The following is a 20,414-nucleotide window of genomic DNA, read 5'->3' on the forward strand; positions in this document are numbered from 1 at the left end:
AAGGTCATTTATCAGATCCTGCACATTCATGAACTTATCCTAAGGATTCCTAGAACTTTTAAGTGTTCCTTCTTTGCTTTCTCTTCTTTTGAATCTAATGACATTTTCACGATTTTCTATCAGTCATGACAGGCAGAATCTCAATTTCACCTTTAAATTCAAGTTAAACCCTTTTTTAAAATCACCTGACTCCTGGAGTCAGTGACTTAGAATATAAACGTTTGAGGACACATGGTAAAAACTGAAAAACTTGTCAATGTGTCTCTCCATTACTACTTAATAAGACCCCTCTGTTCCTAAGAATACCAGCATTTACCTAATACTTTATCGTAAATAAGAGGAACTACAGCTGAAATCAACTTTGTTGATTTAACCCACAAAGATCCCACGTATCACACAAGGGATACCTCCGTAGCATTTTGAAAACTTACCAAGGAGCCCAACCACTGGCCCAAGGCTCAGGTGCAGCTGAGGAAACAACTCAGTCCTGAGCGACTCCCCAGCATTTCGGTTTCTGAACAGCCTGCAAGATACCATTTTGCACCTGACCAGAAGTGAACATAAGTGTTCATTCAGAGACCCAATTAAAGCTCAATTTAAAAGAAAATCAAGAGTCAGGTACAGTGTGTGCAAATGAGTAAACCTAATCTGCCCCAGCCTTCTGGGGCACAATCTGTTTCCAGTGTTACTTGCTATCCAGCACCAAGTATACTATTTGCAAATATTAACAAACAAAACTTTCAAGGGCAAGAAATCAAAAGTGGTTAGCGATGAAGGGAAATGGGTCTTTCCTCACGTCATCAGATGACGAGTTGTCTCCTGGCTTTTGTCAAGCATCAGCTACTGGTGTAAATTTTGGGGTTTCACTCCTGATCTCCCAGAATTAAGTGGTGCTACATGCATTAGGAAAGCCCTGCAGCATGAGACCTTCAGAAAGTACACTTTCTGCTTGCGAAACTGCTCAGGAAATGACAGTCGAATAGCTAGCTCCACAGAAAATATCCAAAAAGCTAATTAAAAGGCTCCTCCTAGACTGGGCCCTAACCCTGCCATACCCCAACTGCAACATACACTTCATATTCCAGAAGGCATCTCCCACATAATGGTTTAGCAACCTACACTGTTGCCAGGAATAGAAAAGTACATCAGACTTGAGCAATTAAGTTTTTCTGTGCTACATAAGCTGGAGAAGAACCACACAAAGAAAATAGCAGCACAGAAAATGAACAGGATGGATTACAGGCATCAGCATTAGCAGATAAATAGTTTCTTTCTTTCATTCAATAATATATTTGGAGGAATAAAGCTTGTGCTGACAAAGAAAAATGTAACAAGCAGGACTACAAATAAACTTGCAGTTAGCATTCATTTTATCACAGAGAGTTCCAAATTCAATTTAGGATTCACATTTTGCAGGAAATTTCTACATAGGTCACAGACATATCCTACAATTTAGGGTCAACATGAACCTTTAAATTGCATTTTATTTGAAATAGGGGGACAGATGTGGTTAAAGAAGGTCAGGCATGCCAAAAACATTCTATTTTTGTATTTAAGCATGAGGTACTAGTGGGGGAAAACAAGAACAAAGAATAAACTGGGGTTTTTGTGTATTACTCAGCTTTGTTAAAAAATTCCTTATGTATAGAATGAAAAGGTACTAGAATCTAATCAACCACTCACAGCAGGAATCCAGAAGTACCACTTACGGTGTGCAGCAGATTGATATATAATCATGGCTGAAACAGAATTATAGCTCACATCAACACATCACTTCTGCTGATCTCCGCTGGAGCTTGAGGGTGGAGGAAGAGGCAGAGGGAGGAAGTCCAGCAGACATCCCCCTCAACACAAAAGTAAAACATAAGGACTGACAGCCAAACCAGAAGCTCCATGAATTCACTGAATTGCAAGAGGCAAAAGCACAAATTATCCCACTGCAGGTGATCAATTCCTTGTTCCATTCAACTGGTTGAAAGGAGTCCTGCTCCCACCCATCCAGTTCTCCAGCTCTTTATGATATTTATTGTTATTATAAAAAAAAAAAAAAGGATCAGAGAATTTGTTCTGTAAAACACAAAGAATGGAGTTTTACAATGTTTTTATACACTTGTAGAAAAAATAAATGCTCAAGTGCCTGGGCATCTCCAAATCAACACAAATCTGCTGGTATTTTAAACTTCTAAATATTCTTGATGTGTTTTTTTTTTTCTTCCTCCACCATAGTCTTTTTGGAACATGCATATGTTCATCTGGCTTGGAGCAACAATATACGTAAAACATTAATAATTAGAAAATAAAAGTTGTACTAACAGCGCACTGAAACAGGAGGAGAGCTGCAGCCCTGCACTTGGCCCATTCTGCTCTGCTGTTGAACCCCTATAAAATGAAAGGGCCGCTCCTGCATCCATCCAGGAATGACCACCTCTGCTCCATCACGTGCCATGATATAAGCCACACTTACCCAGCTGGAGTGAATATTCTGAGAAACTTGGGAAGATAGAGCAAGGGAAGTGTTGGCTGCAACCACCAAGAAAAGTATTTTTTATGTTTTACCTATGACAGCCCTCTTCACAGAGGCCAAGGACTGATACTACCCCAATGACAGCATTATTTCATAAAGCTTTGGACACAGTCAATAGAAATGTTTTGGAGGGATGAAGAATATACTGTGATGAGGACTTGAAGTTCTCCTTTCCTGTCTCTTTATAATGAATGAAAAAAATAGATGTTCCAGTGTGCATAGGGAACAGAGTACTTGTACCTAGCTAAATCAGATGGTGGACTGGACTGGGATAGACAGATCCTATTTCATGCAAGTAAATAAGTGACAAGTTTTCCATGTTACTGAACACCAAGAAGCTCTTAGTTTCAAATACCTAGATTACTGGCCAGATTTCAAAGGAACTCAGGAACCCATTAAATAAAAAAAATAAAAAAAAGTGAAATAAAGGCATACAAACCAGAGTGGACAGATGCTCTTTGGCTTTGTGAACTTCAGCTGAGGCTCTGTAATGAGCTCTCCAAGATCCTGGCCCTGAACCAAGTACGAGTCCACTGAGACCTTCTGAAGAGAGTCCTGCATGTGCACTCCGCCTAACGCAGTCAATGCCAGAGACAGAAAAGACTTTGGGGAATACTGTAGTACTGATTAAAACACAATTAATAAACAACAGAGAAAGAATGACAACTGGTAATCAAATGAAAATGTTCAGTATATGTCAGAATTGAAAACAGAGAGTAAGGATGGAAACAATTTCCCTTAAAAACTGTTTTTAAGATACATATTCTTTCTACTTCAGATAAAAATCTCATCCTTCTGCAAACTGCAGGATTACAAGATCCATTTCCCCAACAACCCAGGGTGAAGGCACACACCGATAATGTGGGAAAACCAGCCTATGAACTACCTGAACCATTGTTTTTCAACTGCTATATCTGCACTAAGTTTATACAGAAGCAACGGGAAAACCCAATTAGCACATTTTCAGCAGCTCAGGTAAGTTAGTAAGGGCAACAATCAGCAAAGCAGGCTCAGTATTTCCAAGGACTATCAGTCCACTAGGCTATGTCATGAACCAAGGCAAAAGCTGTTGTATCCCAGAGAACAGTTCCAGCAGAGGAATCCTACCAATGATGAACCCTTTAATGGTATCAAAAGAGAAGCCAAAAGTTTTGAAGAAACAAAGCCTTGGATTAACCTCTATTTAATATTTCTCTGATTTACATGCCTCTGTCTAAGCTAGCCCAGTAGCCTCCATGTGTGTTCCATGCTTCCACAAATATTTTTATCACACAGTTACTGGGGCCTGGTTTAGTTATCTCCCTTGGCACACCTGGCATGCACAATGTGACAAATACAGTTGCATGCCAGTATGTTGCTACAGTTTATCTTCCACAATAGAACTGGTAAAATACAGAGAACACACAGGACCACAAACCTGTAAAATACTCCACCTCTTACGCTACACCATTTTTGGAAGGCTCTTGAAATAAATTATTTTCTCCTGCAATGTGTTTGGCTGACAGGAGTCTCAAGGTGTTGTTCAATGAGTAAAAACCAGTTTTCACTATTAAGGCATTCACAGCCAGTATGTTCCATACTCATCCTTAACATTTTTATTTTTCTTTAAAATTATTATCTACTTTTTCTTTATGGCAAGCCTCAGGAGTGACAGATGATCCATCAGATTATCTGCTGATTTTTAATGACAGCATTTTGCATTCATTATTCCCTACTTAAATCACTCTTTTTAAAAGAGGAATAACTTATTTCCTCCTCTTGTCACTAGAGAAATTAAAGGGTACACCATTAAGAAGAGTGCTTATCTAACAAAAAGATACACCAGTCAGATTTAGAAAACCGGCACAGATGAAAATTGCCTAAAAGGGAGAGCAAAAATAGGAATCTGTATCTCCAAATATCTCCGCTCTCCACTCACTGCTAAGATCAATAACTTCTAGAGTTAAATCTCCACACTGAAAACTCCTAAGAGGAAAAACAAAATTTCTTTTTGATTGTGCAATGATGAGGTACCCTTGGCTAAAAAGCTAAAATGTGTTTAACATGTGGGTGATGCAAGATAGCCGCCTTCTTACTTGACAGTAACAGGGACATTTGCTTGGGGGAGCCTGGCAGCATCAGTCTCATCCCATCAGTTGCAGGAGCACTGTGGAATACGGTACCAGAAGAGTGCAACGCTGGCAGTGCTATTATTGCGGACCAGCTTAACGCAGCCTTAGCAAACATAAGCGAGGATTCGTGCTGGCCATCCCCAGCTGAGGGCTGCTCACAGTCTGGGCATAGGCACAGAACCAAACAAGGCTGCATCTTTAGACAACACCTGCAGAAGAGCACACCCAACAACAAAGCTCTCCTACAAGAGGCCCTCGCTTCATGAAACTCCAAAGTGCCATGCCTGGCCAAGCTTTTGAGCCCAGTGAGTCCAACAATTTTTGAAAAATCAAAACTTGTTCATTTCTTACACCAATTAAAAAAAAAAAAAAAAAGAGAAAGAAAAAGGAATTTGGAGTTTGAGAGATCAAGCTATTGACAGTTGGTTTAGTTGGACAGCCTGGAGGACCAGGGAACTTGCATAAGTGCCCGAGTCTCCATTTACAGATTCATCACACTAACGGACATGCAAGGGCTCTCAGCTTAAACCTGACTTAACATTCTTCTCAAGGAAACAATGAGGTTTAAAAGTAAAAAAAAAAAAAAAAATCATATACTGACACTGACAGAAGCATCCGCCAATTTCCACTCAGCTTACTTTTTCATTTTGCAAGAGTTACATTATAGGCTTCAAAAATAAACACTTTAAGTTATAAACACAGGTGAGGAATATCAATGGCAAAATGACTGAAAAATTCTAACTAAAGCAAAAAATAATTCATGCAAAGTTAATGCTGGGACATTTTATAATGTATTTGGCATGAAGGATTCAAATAAATGAAAGTAACAAACTTAATATTTGCTTGTCTAGCAACAACACCTCCTAACAATAAAATGAGTTTAAATTTTGGCTAAATGCCTAATAAATGAGTTGTTAGCTTTGGTACTTTAATGCACTGGCTGGTAAGTAAGCAAGTCAACACATCTCAAATGGAATTCCAATGTGTGCAGGAGGCTCTGCTACAAGTCAAACTCATAAATTGGTAAAGGTGGGAATTAAACATGCCTCAAATACCAGCTCTCTGATTTCATATTCATTCAATAATCTTTTCTAGTCCTATTCTATCAAAGAACAATCCAATTATGGCTCTTAAATCTCTGTGTACAGTTGCCAAAAATAAATTCCTTAGCAACATTTCTAATACACTCAGGTACATTTCTGTGCTATAGAAGAGTTCAATTTCTGATTTCCACAATATTTTCAAGTGTGACACACTAATGCCTCTTATTATATATAGTGTGGCTTACCATCAAGACCTACATTTTCCACACAATGTATCTCTAATTGCTGACTCCAATTACCTCCTTTATCATTACTGGCATCAACAGAACCAAGGTAGATACTTGAAAGCAAGTAGGTACTTAAGTGACACGCTACATAAAGATGGTCTTCTGAATCTAGATTTAAGTTTGCCAGAAGAAGGGGTTTTGTAACTGGGAAAATGTGAGTAAGTAGGGCGTTTACAGAAGAATCAGCTAACACTTGTGGCACCATGTTTTGATCATGTCTTCTCCCTCCTTCTGTAATCTCCATAAGGCTCGTTGAAACTCTGCCATCAGTGAGGCAATCTTAGACATCTAGAGGCGCTACTCAGAAACCTAAACATGTGCAGACCCCGCATTTAGTAGTGACTAAGAACAGTGTTTCCCAGGTATTCGGATCAGCATACACCCAAGAAAAGTCTTCTTCAAGTCTAAGTTGTCAAGGGAAAAAAACATAAAATAAAAACAACTGTGACCGAATTAGGAAAACAAACCCCAAAATCCAGCACATTTTCACTGTTGTTCCTTGCGTCAGAACATCTGCTATGAGAGCGGTGAGTTCAGCAGCCATGCTTACATGGGCTTCGTCACTCAGTCTTAAATTATCAACTAAGCACAGCTGGATTATGCATACACATCTCTGTAAAGTTTTAGAAATTTTCCAGAATTGTACAGACTTCTGTCATGGACCTCCGGTGATAGCTCACATGCAATCATCCACATGGCCATTAAAGCAGACTGGTAGAGAGCAAGAAAAGCCCATCGACTTTTGAATATGCCGTAACTCCCTTTGGCATCCTGTATGGAAAAAGCATGCAAGCACCAATGGATGAATAACTATTTGAACAGTCATTCACTCATCAGCATGCATTTGATATTTGCTCCCAGCATCCCTGCTATACTCTTGCAGTCCTAATTATGCAGACTATCCTAGCCTGAAATTAAACTTTCCCAACTGTTACATTAATATTAAGATTCACATCTAGGAATGATATACCCAAAATGAAGCTAATTAGGTCAAATTAAAAAACAAGACTCGTTTCAGAATGATTGGGCTCATCTTTCAGAAGAAATGTCACTCAGAATAGGCTTTGAATCAAGTTTTGTGGAGCACATTTGTGAAGAGATTATTTAAGTAAAGCACCATCGAGTTCCACTGATATTTTTTGTGTGCTTTAACCCTAATTATATACGAAAGCAAAATCGGGTATTAAAAAATGGCTTCCATTTTCCTTACACCTTGTAGACTGCCAATACAGAAAAAGGAGATCAAAATTGAAAGGGCTGAAATAAAAAGCTCAAAGCTTGTCTGTCCAACCACTGCTAGAAGCAGGAATGAGACTTCTGAAAAAAAGTCTTAAGCCACAAGCACAGCTGACCAACAAATGGCTGACCTATCGAGTTGAACTAGGAACCAGAACTGACTCTTCTAAGCCAAGGATCACAACTTCTCCTTCTCTCATGATAAGATCTGCTGTTTGTCCTATTTTTTTCCCATTGCTACCAAAAAGCTGGAGAACAGGGTGCAACATGGGACTTGCTACTTCTCAGCACATCCTTTCCACACCCCAGGAGCTCTGACTTTTCTTCAGTTTGAGCCTTTTAAATTCCTCGGTCCCATGCTCACCAAGATCCCTACAAATAGTGCAAGTCTGACTCTCCTCCTGTAACATCACACCCAGCCTGCACAAAGACAGGGCTCTACTGATGTATTTTTTGAGGCATAACCAAATCTTCTATGCAAGATGCAAATTTTATAAGCTAAAAAGGGATTTTTCCCATTTACTGTATGCCAGTTAGGCAAACACCAACAGAAGGAATTTTCTGACTATTTCTCTGTATTTACACGAAACTTTTAACTAGCATGGCAAGTCAAAACTTTATCAAGTGTTAGTTGATAGAGGTAGAGATACTGTTAGAGGCATTTTCATGCCTCTGTACGGTATCATCTTACTCCACCGAATACATGTGAATACTACTGAGTTCTTCCAACAACACGTTTCTCATTTTCCAAATTTTCAAGACAATGGTGTATTTACCTTGTCAAGGTTTCTTGCTGTACAGGTTTTTCCAACTATCAAAGGTATATTTGTTCAAAAACATTTCCTTGGGTCATGATAAAGGTACTATATCAGCACAGTAAGGATGCAATAAGACGAGCCACTGTCACTACCTTCTTGGATGTGTGAACCTGGGTAAGGAAGCAATTACCTGGACTACCAGTCAGTAATCCCTCTGACCCATCTCTGCTGGAGACTTCACCAGAGCAGCAGTGAGCCTAACTAAGAAAGAGACAAAAACAGCCATCTGAAAGAGGTGGCTGGCCAGGAGAGAATTCATGTGGTTACCAGGCTATTAGGCTCCCAACAGGAGATGGACAGGCAATTTCATCGTTCTCAGCCTTGAATGAAAAGAAACAAACAAACAAACAAACCACCCTCCAGAAATGATACATTGCCATTTGATTCTAGAACCACAGCTTTCTACAGTAAGCAGTCCTTCCTACTGCTGTTAATTTGTCTATTATTTTTTTTATGTCCTCTTTAAGCTACTGAGAGGTGTCAGTGCTTTTATCTCACAGAAACATTTCCAAGCAGGCTTAGATTCTTTTATACAAAAAGGAATACCTGTAAAGAATAAAGGTTAGTTAAAATTCTTCTAACTCGGGTTTTCTTTGTGACTCTTCTGAGTCATTTATGTTTGAAAATGTGTGTGGATGCTTCTCACTGGAACACTCTTTGCACAAAGCAGAGCAGAACTCCATCACTCATAATAGAGGTCACAACCTTAAAACTGGTGCATTAAAGATAAAATTCCCTTCATCAATGGCTCAAGAGACAGGGCTGTCTTGGGGTCTGGCCAAAGGCCAGAGAATGAACTCCTGCAGGATCTATAGGCCATGTGCACTTTACATTCAAAGCACATTTCTTTGCCCATGACACTTCTGACCTAAGGAAAGCAGCAAGTGCATAAGAATAGGAGAGAAACGCCCAAGGCAGTACACTGCACCACGTCGTCTATGACTTCTGTGACTTCTGTCCACACCTTCAGCACCACTTTTTTTTTTTAAAAAAAAAAAAAAAAAAAAAAAAAAAAGGCAAAACCTTCCTTTCCAAAGATCCGAGTATGGCTTTTGTGGTGGATATAGGCACTAAAGCAGAGGCTGACTGCTTCACCTCCCTCCGACCAGCCTGGCAGGAGGTGACAGCCATCAGCTTTCCCTTCCCCGTTTCCCAGCTTTTTCCCTCAGCTCTTCACTATTGTGTTTTATTTGCTCCCTCTGCTCCTCTTACGCATTCACTTCAGTACTGTGTGAACTTGATGGCATCCAGCCCACTGCCTTTGCACGGGCCTAAAATAAGACAGCGAGAGGGTCTGGCTGTAGCAGTTACTGCTCTATTGTGTAGAGCAACACATGCAATTGATCTTCTGTCAGGCAACTGTTGTTGCTGATGGCACTTTACACAGTCAGTGTCCCAGGGCCAAGCAAGTTCCTTTGGCAATGAACACATCTCAGCGTTTCACTCCATGTTCTGGTGCCTTCCCCAGTGTCATTAACAGCATGCTGCCATGTACTACAGCAGGCTGCAGCCCTTTATGGTCTTAATCGTCGTAGCGAAGCAACCCAACTCCTCGCTGTAGCTTCAGCACACCCTGTGCCGTACCACCCAAGGGCACAGACACAACCAAGCTGCGTCCTCAGGTGGCCAAATCACGGCAGTAAGGAGCTCAGCAAACCACCAGAACCGGAGCAGGCTCTGGTCGTGGACAGTACGCTCTCTGCAGCACGCTGCCCTTCCTTGAGGCCCATGAGCTGTGAGCCGCATTCGTACGTCATTCTGAAGCACAGACCAGCAGGGAATTCAGTGCACAAACACCTCCACGGGTATGTGCGATGCACATCCCGGGCACCCAGGAGGATGCTTGTCTACTGCCCTCGGCAAGGCAGGGACTGGAGCAGTGGTGGGAGAGTAGGAAACGCGGGGAGCAGCTCTTGTTCTGAGGGACAGGAGCCTCTCAAGGCTGTCTGTCAATGGGAGGAGGGAGAGGAGACAGCCTCAGCTCTTATTTTTTATCCACAGCTTTAAAAACAAAATCAACTGATACAACATTTTTGCTCATTCATCAGCTCCAACAGTATGTATTTACTTTAAATAAATATATGCCCATATCTTAACTGGCAGCCAACTTTTCATCTTCCTTTTGAGTGATATTTCTGGTTCAAAGGGTATTCCCAAGCACAGGAAAAGACGTGAATTATTTCAAAATAGGAGGTTATATTTACATACCTATAAATACATGAAACAACTGTTTTTCCTGATTTAAAGATATATATATACATATATGCACATATTGCAATTATAATTTTATAAAGTCATTTAAATTTTGTGAATTCATTAAAGACCTTTGAAAATAGTAAAGAAATGGAATGATCATTACAGAATCTTAATTTTTTATTCAAGTTTAAAGATAGATGATGTCAAATGCCAAACGGTCGAGCTGGTCTGCATCAATTTAAAAAAAAAAATCTAAATTTCCAGGCAACAGAATAAATAGTTCTGATGGAAACTTAAAGAAATCCCTCTGAAGGTTTCACCCTCCCTACTTCTTCTTTCTGAGTCTCTCTCATGCAAGTTTAATTTATGCAGTGATGGATATCCTGACAGATAGAAGCTGCATTGTAGACATGGAGATAAAATAATCCCTAAGTGAGAAGAACCAGTTTGGTCACAGTAACACTATACTCAGCACTGTGGGTAAAATCAGTGCTATTAACTTTGTCAGTTAGCATAAATATTAACTTTGCCAGTTAGCACAAATATAACCTTTCTGATTAAAGTACTAGTTTGTCATAGAATCAGACTCTCCTCACCTAGTTAATCCAATAGAACATAAGGATGGTTTTCCTGAGTAAGGATAATGATCTCTTTACATACTCCTTTCCAAAGCAGAATTCCAACTTTCCAGCCTAAATTTTTGTGCTTGTCATTCCTGAATCAAAGGTCAGGTCACGTTATTTTTTGTTCTCCAGCTTTCCAGCAAGAAGAAACTCAGCACCATGAAATACGTTGCAAAGTGGGGCCCCTTCAAATGAGATTGCCAATGATCTTAAATAACCTTATCATATAAAATGCAGAATCACTCTGGCAGAATCAATCCGTTCCTGATACTCCATTCTTCCAGATATTAGCACTGAGTTATGGGGTACAGCAGCTTGCCAAAGACAGACCACGCTCTCAGGGCGTCATTTCAAGCCCTCTCGCCCTAGTTCTGCTGCAGCCTAACTTGTAGATATATTCCTGAGATGCTGCCAGAGAATTCAGGGTGCAAAGGACAGCGGAACTGCAAGGCTCAACCCATCTTTTGGTAAGTACTGTGAAAAAAAGGCCAACACGCTCTTTACAGAACAGTATTCTGGAAGCCATGAAGGATTTGTGGCTGGTAGACTCCCAGTTGTTGACCTTCTATCTATTTGAAAAGCATTTCTTGCAATAACTCAACATTTAGCCCTACACCATAGCGTAAAATCCCAGTCCCTCACAAAAGCTATTCTGCGTGGAATGCTGAAAGCACTTGGCTTCTATTGAAGCCCACCAGCCCTGATTTTCTCAGCTCCTTGCAAGATGCACTCTGTGCTCAGTGCAGAAATCCATAGAGATCCTTTCCTATGGCACAGAAGTACTGGGTCCCAGCTGCAGGCACCATGTAGAAGTATCTGTACTTGAAGTAGAAACTGTGTCTTCTGGAAACAAAGCACGCTTCTGATTCAACTAGCCCTACCAAAATGAGATTCATGAAGTTCTGCCCCAAGCATAGAATACAAGGGAGAATAAATGCACATGACAACAATCATTCTCCTCACTCACCGAGCTGCCAAAAAGCTCCTTTGAGATGACAGCAGTAAGGGCAAATTAAGACTCCACACAGATCAGAATAGGTGTGTGCAATATACTTGTGTGTATTTAAAATAAATCTCTTCTTTTTATGCTCTTTGTTCAACTACATTATCAAAAAGAGGTTTTAAATACAAGCTTATGGGACTACTAAAGAAGTGAATTTATGAATGTATTCCTAACAAAACACACTCTAGAAAGCTTTAATCTATGAATTGTGACAACCTTGGACAAAATGGATTTTTAATAGAATATAATGTAAACTGTCTGTAACATTGTGATAAGGATATTTTTTTTAAGTAATGCACAGAAAAGGCATGATGCACTCTGCATGAAAGGAGGAAAGGTCTTAATTTAAAACATTTTAATGAACACACAATTTGCATAGGAAAATGTGAGAAATGGAGATGAAAAACTCACGATAACACTGTAGAGGGGAGAAGGAGAAGGAGAAAGATTAGAAAAGTAAGCGAATTTGAAAAGGCTCCCACCGATAAGAGCGGCTAAAGGGAACAGAGCCCGGACGACAAACACGTGAGAGCCCAGCACCGCTGTTCTCCCAGCAGGCCGTGTCTGTTGGTGGCTCTTATCAGTCGCACACTGGGGAAGAAAGAGCAATCGAAGTGCAAAGCAGCGGAGAACAGACCTCTGCGCTAAGGGCAACGAGGATAGTCAGAGATTTCGGCAAACGCAGCTGTGGCTTGTGGGAGTTTCTCATTTTTGCCGAACCTCCTGGAGCTGTGCGAGGTGGCCAGGGCTTTCGGCCCTGCTGCAAAGCTCAAGGGAGGTTGCAGAACTGTGGAAAATTCGGCAATCTCGTAGAGAAAACTACATGGGCTCGGACTCCTCAGTCCTGGCTTTGGCACTTCTCTGCCAGCATAATGTCGGGCGAGTCAGCAGAACTGAAATGACTTCCAGGAGAGAAAAATCTGGCTCCCCTGAGGTAGGAGCGATTCTGTTTACTAATAGCTTCTGCTCTGCAATGAAAGAGATTGATCCCGCACTCTCACTCATACATAAACTGCCTTTAATGAAGCTCCTTGAATTACTCAAAGGAGGAGCAGATGAATCAGGTCTAGTGACAGTTTTGCCACATTGACCTTAACAGAAGAAGTTCGAGTCTGCTCATTCAAACAGAGCAGCAGAACCCCCACGTAAACACTTAACGTCCTTTGAAAGAAACAAGAGGGCCACCACTATGACCAAAAAGGCAAATTAAAGTAAAGATCAAAGCTAAATATTTACTCTAAGCACTACAGTATGTGCAAATCTGGAAATGATCTTTCAGCAGTTTTCATTTGCATACTTTAATTAATCCAAAAATATTAAAACTAATCTCACAAAGGAAAGGGTCAAAGTATTAATTAACTTGAGATTTGTTGTTTTTGTGCAGTTTAACAGTTCAACACAAAGCAAAAATCAGTTTTAATAAAAAGTAAGTTACTGTGACAGGTATAATTTCATGGGTTAGTGAAACCACCTACAAGGCAATAGTTTCAGTACTCTCCCTGTTTTTTTTGTCTAACTTTACAAAATAGTTACTGAGTTTTGATAACACCAAATGATCTTAAGTCTTCCTTTATCCTCAGCGTTTCACTTTCAAATTGATGCCTTTCCCCCATATTCTAAACAGAATAGAGGTCACAGCTGCTTTAGCAAAAAGCCTGAATGCCACGTTAAGCAGAGAGCAAATACTGCACCACCACCTCGATATCAGCTATCTCAGGTTGAGATTTCACTGCTGGAGCCACCATGTGTCAATTTTTTTCAATTTTTTTTTTTTTTTCTTTTTAACGGGGAGGAAGTGTGTGAAACAGGCAATGAACTGAAATGTTTACCTGACATTTCATGCCAGAAAGCTCTGTAACACTTGACTTAACCAGAGACTGAGAGTGTAGGAATCACCTACCCTCGCTTCATGTGTTCACAGTGCAAATGCTGTGTCCTGCTCAGTTACCTCCACTCTCTGCATCTTTACTGGAGAGAAACGGGCACTTTTTGCTTGCTATTACTGGTCCTGTTTTACACATCCAACAGGACTCTCACCTTAACAGAACTCTTTCTGTTGCTAGAAAGAAAACCCATGGTAAATAGTCTTCACCTCAACACGTGTGCTGCAGGTACCCAGAGCTAGGTGGGATTCATTTGTTCTTCAAATACAGCTTCAGAAATAAAATAGAATAGAAATGCCCTTTGCACTCCAAGCCTTTGGCAATGATCTTCCTAGACCTAAACAATGGCTAACAACCATTTTTCTCCCTTAAAAGAGCTTTCAGAAAAGGATGGATGCAGAAGACTCCTCAAATCAAAGTTTTGACATAAAGTTTTATGCTTGTCTAATTATGATACAATTACATGCTAAATGCATGCAGAGTGTACTTAAATGTACAGTAACTGCACAATAATGGAGAGAAATCGCTTGTATTGTCACATACATAATTCTGACTAACAACATAAATTTCTCATTATCTTTGATACAGTTGGTGGGAGCGTTACCATAACAAACATACACAGCATTCATGAGACAGTTCATAGACACTCATAGGTGTTTTGCAGCAGCAATGAATAACACTTAATAGCTATTACTTTTATAGCTTTCAAATAAAGGAGACAGCATTGTCCTACTATTATTCTCCATATTTCTCTATTTTAATCCATCTCTCCCTGTTGGCTTTTTGTCAACAGGAATTCTCCTGCTGCCCCGAAGGCACAAGAAAAGCAAATGTGAGCCAGGACTAGTTGGCTGCCTCCAGTTTAATTAGATCATCTACTTCCAAAGCTCAGAAGTGAAACGAAAGGAAAAAAGCTCTAATCACATCACCTATAGCTTTTCCAACAAAGATGAGGAGGAGCAAATGCTGCTGTTAAAAGAGAAATACCACCCCTTAAAGAAGTTACTGTGTCTCTCACAATTATTGTGTCTCGGCATTTCAGCAAGGGTTTATGTGCAAAAGAGCTTGCTGGCTTACCTGCTCTCTGGGTCTGGGTCGTTGTGCACACAGGTGATTGTGGCAGTGGTCCTTGCGCTATCCGTCTCTTCTTGAACCCCCCACTGGTCTGCATCACTGACTCTGACATCCATGATCTTCACGCCTGGGGCTGTCCTAATTCTGTGGGGCAACAACAGGGACCGCTTTAGTCACAGACCCCATACAAATAAATCCAGAGAGGTAAACATGGAAGATGAAAGAGGAAATATTCCCTCTTGCATTAGTAATACACTGATACATTGCAACTCTAAGTCATTCTGCGTTAAAAATATAAAATAGGTCCAATTACTTTAAAGAGATGAAGTATAAGTTTCATTATATGCAAAGCCAGTTAATTTTCAGTTCGAACAATGTGGAAAGAATAAGGATGCTTTCTGCTTCAGTGGCACCAGTTTGATATAAATGAAACAGATGTGACTAAACATAAGTTGATTAATTTGTCGTGTCTGTCCTGCAGTTTAAGATGGAGGATAAGAGCACTGTGATATAAAGTAGATTCTCCTGCTTGCAAACCTTTGGGAGTAAGGTGCCTCTTAATATTAGGGTGATCTGCAAGGAAAAAATGTGCTCCACTGCTCAAAGACCATAACGCAGGAAGAAGAGAGAAGGAATGATATCATATACCCTGAACAGAGGAATGAAAATAATTATGCCATTGCACTGGGATCTATCAAACTGTGCATGCAAAACTTGCTGCTGAAAACACTATGATGCTGTCATGAAAAACCTTGATTTCCTAAGCACAGGTAGAGATAAAAGCAGTTCAGTAGTTGTCAAATGTCACCATTTTTTGCCATTTGCTTAAACAAACAAACAAACAAACAAAGTCCATGCTCCAGTGGGGCTCTGCATTAGGAACAGATTGCCAAGGAACAGAAAACAAACTGCTTTTAATAGCAGGAACTTCATTTGTGCAGCTTGACTCCTGAAACAAGCCTGGGATTTCAACAGGAATGCTGCAAATATGCCTGGAGAACAATTAGGCTGAAAGCAACTGCTGTAGCGCCACATTCACCACTACTGTGACTTAATTAATTAAAAGCAAAGCCAAGAGGGACCTCTTAGTTGTATGGTGGAATGAAACAGCACTGCTGCGACATGGAGCGTTACTTAACAGTGAGTTGTGATGGATTTGTCCCAATGCCTCGTGACCAGTCAGTGCTCACATTACAATGTTAAGAATATCCTTTAAGCTCTGAGTTCATGGTCTGAGATCAAAAACTTCATGACTTGATGGGTGTACTTTTCCTCTGAGAAGGAATTAATTCATCCTGCTTTTATGATGTCCTTATTTTTCCCTGTAAGGCTTTACTGACTTGATTGACCAAATTCATGCCTGGCATAACCAATCTGATGAAAAACATTTCCTGTAAGGAGAGAATTTTATTTGATATTTTTCTAATTGTTTCCTTCGTGTTTCTCCACAGACATCCATATCTCCAAACAACATGCCTCAAAGCTTACGTGCCCGTTTTGTATCATATCCTCTTCTTTTTTCACAGGAACATTCATTTATTTTGTAGTAATTACACTGGACCAAATCATTCCTGCAAAACACCTACATGGCTTCATTTCAGACTGACTTGTAACTTACATGAGAGACAGAATTAGGCCTTCAGCAACGGATTCAATCTTTTTTTTTTCCTTTAGACTTAGTCAACCAGTTTTGAAAAAAAAAAAGAAATTAAAAAAAGTCCTATTTTAATCTTCTCTTTCCCAGACAAAACTATGTATTTTTAACAAATTCGCCTCCCCACCACCTCCTCAATTTCCCAATTTTTTTCTTGACAACATGCCTGGAGGCCTCTAACCTAACTTTCCACCCAGGACAAGGCCCTCACTAATTAACAGTTCACTGAAGGGCAGGAGACGCATGGCGGGGGGCAGGACAGCTGGATTTCACCCATGATTTCAGGATTCATCAGCCTTTTCCCATCTGTCAAAAGCCTGTTGCGTCCTCCTACGCAGCTCTTGCACTACAGATATCCTCGCTCTGCAGCATTTTCTTTCCAGCAGCCTGATCTGAGCGTGGCGGTCGGCTCACTCCGGTGAGGATGCAGCGCAGGGAGGTACAGGCCTGAGGCACGCCGGAGCACTTGGGACCCCTGCCCTCTGTCACAGGCCAAAGCTGCTCCTCTTCTTCACCTCTGTCAGCAGTCCCACACAGAGCAGGTTGAGGATGCAGAAGCTTCAAATATTCACATGCCCGGCTGTTCCAGACCTCTCCAGACATGCTGCACCCCAAAACGCCGGCACCCCTCTTGGGCCAACCTTCAACCCTTCAACCATGCCTGTTGCCCTCAGCCAGGGAGCTTTGCTCTTCCTTCCCGTGTCTGAATACAGCTCCAAGATGCTTTTTGCCCATCTGGGCAGCAGCTGGGTCCCTCCTGACCCTTGTCCTGCTGGCTCACCACTCGGCTTCTCCTTCGGGGCCCCGTCCCTTCGGAGGCGGCCTTCTGGCTTGAAGCAATGCCGTCTTGTTGACTGTACCTACAGCTTTCTCTTGCCGCGTATCTATCTTCTGTCTTGCTGGGTTAGCATCAAGTGAACATCACATACACTGCTTCCCAGCTATGTTTTCCAAAAACGTCTCAGAATGCTGCATTTTAGGAAAATTTCCAGTCTAATCCCCTGCAATGCATCTGCTCTGGTGGGCTGAGACAAGATGTCATTTTGCATTTTTGGATATCAGTACAGCCAGAAAGGTTGAAAGAAGGAAGAAACTCAATTCAGCTTCTCACTTAGGAAAAGTCAAGAAATTCAAATCAAACAGCCTACATATGGGAGGTTTGAGCCTACTATTCCTCAGATAAGTGATTCACATCTTTAAATCTGCCCCCAAACTCCACAGGCACAAAAAATGTTTTAAGCATTGGTTACTCAGGGTATAAAAAAGAATAGGAAATTCCTACCAGAGCTGACATTAATTGGAGAAAAGATGGTGAATGTGTAGTGTTAGAGCCCAGGCGCTGGGTTTATTGCCCTTGCTCTGTGCCAGGCTTCAATTATAAGCTTGGGTGGATCATTTAGTTTTCTTACGCCTCCCTTCCCCACATATGAAATATGGGGAAGTGCTGCTCTTCCAGCTCCTAGGGAGTGTAAGGATAAATAGAATGGATTGAAAAAAAATATCTGATGCCCTTTCAATTCACCGCCTGACAAAAATTCTGCCATCTCTGGGTTTGAAAACATGGAGAAAATTTACTTAAGTATTTCACAGAAGCATGATCAAAGAAGCAACAGTTACCACTAAGGTGACTTAATTCATTTTTTATAAAATTAAAGATAATTGTGAAATGAAAAAAAAATGAAAAAAGAGACAAAACACATCAGCCAACAGGAAATTTGGCAAAACTGACATTCCATTTCGACACCATGATTTATTTCTGAAAAAGAGAACTTTCAGACAGAAAACAGTCCTGTTAAAAAGTGGTTGCCCACCTTTAAAACGTTACAACCTATATGGCACTTTGCTAAGGCAATTAGCAGAGATGTAAATGAGACAGAGGAATACTGAGTGAGGTCGCTGAAAGTCAGCCTGCAACAGCCCCCCCGAAGCTACAGCCTATATTCACAGCCTGAATCACAAATGGGGTAACCACTTTATTCATGGTACTGTCATCTTAGGGGTGGAGGAAGCCCAAGAGAAACGTGACATCCTGAAGCACTGCCTTCTGTGACACGTATGCCCATAAGATCTTAAGAAGAGGTAGCTGGTGGGTAGAGGGGGAAAGTGTCAAAGCTAATCGGAACAGGGACCCAATGAAACAACTGCTTCATGAGGAATTCTGCCTTCTTCTCCAGCTATAAACAGAGGAAGCTCCTTTCAATTTAGACTGCAGAATACAGTTGGTATCCCTGGTAGTTTTTTCCCCAAACAGTGTGTCCTCCATTTACTGTGGAATATAATAAAGCTGGAAACATGATAGACTGAATGGAGCGGGCAAGCAGAAGCATCCCCAGCCTGCCAACTTGGAACAACCAGAAACTATTTTAAAATGCAATCCCAGCCCTAAATGTGTGTGACCCCATGAATTCGACAGCTCTAAACCTCTTCTCTCACCTATTACAACAGCAGGAAAGGAGAAGGTACGAGTAATCACCAGGGCTGGGCAGCAGCATAAGGGCTGCAAGAGGGATTTAAACAGACGAGCACTTAGAGGAAGCGGTGCAGGGACTTCCACTGCCTCCCAGTCAATTAAGCACAGAGTCTGAAAGGTAAATGCTTGCTTGCAATGCACCCCCAGCAACACTCCCGGCAGCAGTAATTGGGAAGTAAAATCTTGGCAAAAAGAACTTTAAAATAGAAACAGAAGGAAAAGATATTTAGGAAATAAAACAGGAATGTGCTCACAGCAGATGGAACATGCTCAAAATGATGGGAAAGAAGACTTCCAGAGCTATTTTAGAAATCCTCTCATCTCCCCCCCAACCCGGTATGGGGGAAAACATGATCAGAGCTAAATTCACTCTCAATGACGTACTAATAATAACGGTTATGATAATAAATTTCATTTGTCATTTCCAAGCACTTCTGTATTCAACCCTTCAACACACATTTTTAGCCCAATTAAAAATAAAATCATTATTCCTCCCTTACAGGAAATCCAAGCTGTAGGCCAGTTTAGTTAACTTGCCTAAAATTATACAGCCTCTGCAAAGCCAGAATGAGCAATGATACATCCTGATTCCCAGGCTGACACTTTGGCTAGACACCCCTACCCATCTTTAAGACCAAACTAGAGCAGAGCTGAGTAATTCCAGGCCCTCACAGAGCATTTTACATATTTGAAGAATTGCACAAACAGCAAGCAATTAGTTCTGAACGAGGTCCCTGGGGAGTTTCTAGTTAAAATACATGTGTTTTAAGATACATTAAGCCAAGCACTATAAATTAAAATAATCACCGAATTCAGGCATAACAACTGAGAACTTCTGGGGGGTGTGGGTGAGACAGACAACTGTTTCCGTACAGGAGGGAATTGAGGCAGCCCTGTACAGGGGTAGGAACCAAGTGGAGTTTGTGGGGGCACAGAAGGAAGCGATGCAGCTCTGCCGCACCCCAGCATGTTGGGGCACAACGATCAGAGCTCATTGGTGTGAATGAACAGAAAGCAGAGCGGTTTGGGAAGCACTTTTGGGGCAGAAGGAAGGCCGAGGCAGGGCCAGAGCTGCCCTGAAGGAGGCACCCCCATCTCCTCCATGTCCTTCCCAGGCAGAATTCTCCACAGGTGAATCCAGAAATTTGAGGAAAATGAGGCGACGTAGCCGAAGCAACCTAGAAAACATGAGCCAGAACCAGGATTTACACCTCCATTTCAACTCCTTCAGCACAAAACCACCCAGCTCCCTCCTGGCCCTGCCTGAGACCCACCACACACCGCAGCACCCAGCCACACTGGCCCAGACAGCTGGAGCACGAGGGTCGCGCTTTCGAGGTCAGCCGGGCCCAGCAGTCGGGCCCTCAGTCTTCACAAGCTAAGCAAGTGTTTATTTTCTGAAGTATTTTTCCAAAAACCTCCTCTCTTCTTTTATATTTTAAGAGACTTGTCGCAGATTTACGTTCAAACTGCTTCCCCATCAAACGCGCCT

General features: G+C 41.3%; 1 protein-coding gene across 8 annotated transcripts in view; it reads right to left on the reverse strand.

Annotated features, from left to right (window-relative positions):
- The window catches only part of LOC121079623 (transmembrane protein 132B-like), a 252,359-nt gene that overhangs the window by 123,178 nt on the left and 108,767 nt on the right, over positions 1 to 20,414 (reverse strand). For all 8 annotated transcript variants that reach the window (XM_040577156.1, XM_040577160.1, XM_040577158.1 and 5 more), the window contains one exon: positions 14,802 to 14,942. The gene's annotated coding sequence lies outside the window, so the exon portion shown is untranslated. The remainder of the gene's footprint in view (positions 1 to 14,801; positions 14,943 to 20,414) is intronic.

The sequence above is a fragment of the Cygnus olor genome, chromosome 17 (genome assembly GCF_009769625.2).
Source record: "Cygnus olor isolate bCygOlo1 chromosome 17, bCygOlo1.pri.v2, whole genome shotgun sequence".
In the NCBI taxonomy this organism is placed as follows: domain Eukaryota; kingdom Metazoa; phylum Chordata; class Aves; order Anseriformes; family Anatidae; genus Cygnus; species Cygnus olor.